Raw genomic sequence first — 4,171 nt, 5'->3', positions numbered from 1 at the left:
CTTGGGGCGAGGTAGGAGACAGTGTTGATGCCTTTAACTGAAGTGGATGGTCAGGAAAGAAAGAAGGAGAGCTAAAGAGAGCAAACAATGACTTTGAATTCTCTTTAGACAGTAGAAAACATTGAAATTAAACAAATTTAAAAGCAGAGCATGGCAAGCATGAATTCTTACTTTAACACTTCATTTGTTTAATGTGCAGAAATAAAGAAAGGAAATGCATCACATAACAAAGCTTACAAGAACATTGAGAAACACACCATCAACACATGAGTCCACAAGAATCCCAAAGAGGACTGCAAAACCCTGGTCTTCCTTAGCCAAAAATTGCAGAGATACAGTGAATAATACAATGATAGCTTCTCCCTCAAGAGTCCAACCATGAAAATGAGCAAGAAAGTACATAATATAGATGATCTAACCTCTTTCCCTGCCTCCATGGGTCAAGCTCACTATCCTAGGAGCTGTTTCAACTACTTCTAAACTAAGCACTACAAACTAGGCAGTCAAAACAACTTGCCTCTATAAACTTGGAAACCAATTCATACATTTAATTTTTACCCTTTTCATAAATGAATCTTCTAGAAGAGTTACAAAAGGGTAAAAGTGTCTAAAAAGTGTCACAATTACATCAAAGAGGACCATCATTAACCTCAAAAAGTCAAACTGAGTCAAATCTGCGTTTTCTGGGCTGTACAGTGCAATCTGGCAAAAAACTGCCTGACAGGTCGCGCCCCCCTGCTCAACGGGTCGTGCCCCTTTGGAGCTCTGTTTGAGGTACTTGCAGGTGGCCAAATTGAGCAAAAGTGGGCTTGTTGGAAAGGTTTGTGAGTCTACTTTCCAACCCAACTGGAATTTTTGAATTTGGAGGTCATTTGCCCTGTCAAAACTTAATTCTCCCAAGACTGGTTTCTGCAACTCAAAAAAGGGGCAGAAAATCAAATTTTGCATGTATTTTGACCTTCTGGAGGCCCAAAACTCGATAAAAACTCAAGTCCATCCATGGGCATATGTAACTTTGCATAAAAAATCAGGAAATGCTGAGTTTTTGTGAAAAGGAGTTGCCATGATGAAGGGTCTCACCGGGGGTGAGACCCGTTAAAGAGCCAAAACCTGTAAATTTCCAAAAATTGCCAAAATTACCCAAAATTTTCAAAATTTCTTGGGATTTGTGCTGCGGCTGGGCTATTTAGTGCCATGCTCCTTGTGATGCTAAATCCGAGAGATCCTCTCGCAAAACTCATAACAAGACATAACAGAAGCATGATACTGCCATTGGACAAGCTTGCAAATCGGTCAAAGAGGTGGGCTCCTCTCTCCTATGATGATCGCCCTTTCCGCCCTTGTGAGGCCTCCTCTGTACCTCAATCTCTGAAGCTGATGCCTGGTCATCACTCTGCTCATAGGTTTCGGTTTCTGACATGTTTGAGGAGCAGAGTGGACAAAATGTACTGCTGTTTCTGCTTGTAAAAGTGCTGAACTCTATGCTGTTTCAAGGGGACAATGACATGAGGGAAATGTTAGGGGAGGGACCTCTTGCACAAGGAATTGGGAATATATGAATAACAGGGAATTTAGGGAAATACAATGCAAACATGATTTCATATACATCATCAATTTCATATGTTTACATGGGCATAAGGAGAAGTAGGGTTAGAAATTTCGTTTTTATTTTTAAAGGGAAAAGGGATAAGGTTTACTTGCTTTGCAAATTTAAAAGGGATATTGGCATGCAAATATAGGGAAAATGAAATGGGAATAAGGGAAATAATTACAAGGGGAAAAACCATGAAACAACAATAAACCCTAGCAGACTTTACAAATTTACATACAGCCATATGGAGAGATTTCTCTTGCTCATTTTGATCATTAAAAACACATTCATAATCTCCATCAACCATAACCAGCAATCATTCCAAGCTTAGAGAACCTACCTCAAGCGATTTGATGGCTTGGAGGGCGTTTGAGCGAATTTGTTTGGAGTTTGCAGCAATACAGTTCAACGGGTCGCGCACCACACCCAACGGGTCGCGCGCGCCTGACGGGTCGCGCCCATTGAAAAAATGCACTGCGGGAAGCCTCCTGACGGGTCGCGCCCCTCTGACGGGTCGCGCGCCAGTCTCAACGGGTCGCGCGCCTGTCAAGCTCACAAACTCAACCCAATCTCTCTTGCAATCACTTGCCCTATGACTTTGGATGCACAATGGAGCTTGATGGAGGGAAATAGAGCCTTTATAGCCTGGCTTTGAATAAATTTCATGTCACAACCCACTTTCTACTGTTTTACCATGACACTTTTTAAACTTTGAATGCTGTTGTCTTTTTGGTTTCCTTTTGTCCTGAAATTGATTGATTTGATGCTTTTCCTTGATAATTTTTGCAGGGACAGCATCTGAGGGATTTTGGCAAGGGAACCAGGGTTACATGCTGTCTTTGGAATCCTTTTGAAATTTCACCACTTTTACAAAAATTTGAAAAATGACCTTGGCTTTAAAAACAGAGTTTTTAAATCCAAGGTGAAAGTTCACTGTACAAGATAAAAATATCGAAGAAACATGTTTACAATCCTCCCTCTGGCTTGCTGAGTACTCATGGATTTTCAAAGACATGACCTTGAAGACAAATTTGACCTAAACCCTAGACCTAGGAATTTGACCTCAAGACAATAGACAAGTAACCTTGACAAAGTTTAATGACTGAAACAAGCTGATCCAGCAGTGCCAAGAGGGGGACAAAGACACCAGCTCCTCCATCAGGGTTATGGCATGCCTAACGGAATGCAAAGAATGACACTGATGAGACACCTACCTATGCAAATGCAAAGAGTTTTGATCGCTGATGGAGGGCTTCAAGACCGACACTAACAGGTTGGACATGGATTACACAGTCAGAGGTGGAAGATGGTTGGATACACATGACAGGAGAGGTAGTGTTCATGGATTCTATTATAGTTCTGGTTCTGAAAGACAACATCATTGCTACCACCAACATCCTTATAGGAGAAGTGAGAACCAATACGTGCCAGAGGGGTTCAAGAAAGCCAAGCCTCCTACTTTTGATGGGGATGTGAAGAAACCAGAAGATGCAGAAGCATGGCTACTTGGGATGAATAAGTTCTTTGAATTGCATGATTATTCAAAGAATATGAAACCGAGATAGTGATCTTCAGTCTTAAAGGAAAAGCAGATATCTAGTGGGAAGATGTGAAGTGTGTCAGAGGCATCAAGGTAGAAGAGTTGGGTTGGCATGAGTTTAAAAGACTATTCAAGAAGAAGTACTTATCCGAGATATATTATGACGAAAAGGCCAAGGAATTATATGAGTTGAAGATGGGTTATATGATAGATGAAAAGTATATGGATAAGTTTATAGAGTTGTTGAGGTATGTGCCCTACCTCAAGGATGAGAAGAAAAGGGTCCAAAGGTTCATCAGTGGGTTGCCTTTAGAATTTAAATATTGGATTGAGTATGATGAGCCTTGGTCATTGGAGGAAGTCATCGGGAAGCTGAAGCATTGCTATGAGCAGTCTGAGCCTAAGCAGGATTGGAAAGGTAATGATAAGCCTAAAGGAAAGTGGGCTAAGAAGCGAGGAAGACCTTAGGATGTAGGTGATAAGGAGAATGCGACACCTTATAAGAAGTTCAATACAATTGACAAAGGACAGGGGTCTCATCCTAAGGAGAAAAACAAAGACATTGGCAGAAAGCCTTTACATGGTTGGAATTATGGCGGAAAGCATCATAAGAGAGATTGTCCATCGCACCAAGGTGGCAAACCTCATATTTACAGTGCTTAAGAGGCACAAGAAATTGGAGATTTTGGGCAGAGTATTCCTTAGATTTATGCAATAGTGGATAATAGGCAAGTTGATTATTAAGCATCCATTATCAAGCTGGAAGGTAAGTTTTGTGATCAATTTGTTTCCATTTTGATTGACCCTGGATCTAATTATAATTATACCATTCTTGACCAAGTGGATAAGTGTTGCTTGAATAAAGAAGAGTTATGGGGACCAAGAGAAGAGTTCATCATTAGGTGAGATCTTGTGCATTTGAGTTGAATGGTATGCCTATATCAACACATCTTATTGTGCTTCCTTTGGGATCATATATTATGTTTTTGTGCATGGATTGGTTGTTCATTCATAGGACTAAAGTGGACTGATATGACAAG

The sequence above is a fragment of the Pinus tabuliformis genome, chromosome 3_1 (assembly GCF_031772625.1).
Source record: "Pinus tabuliformis cultivar Carrire ecotype Pingquan chromosome 3_1, CPIR1, whole genome shotgun sequence".
In the NCBI taxonomy this organism is placed as follows: domain Eukaryota; kingdom Viridiplantae; phylum Streptophyta; class Pinopsida; order Pinales; family Pinaceae; genus Pinus; species Pinus tabuliformis.
The sequence above is the reverse complement of the archived record's forward strand: the minus strand, read 5'-3'. Positions refer to the sequence as shown.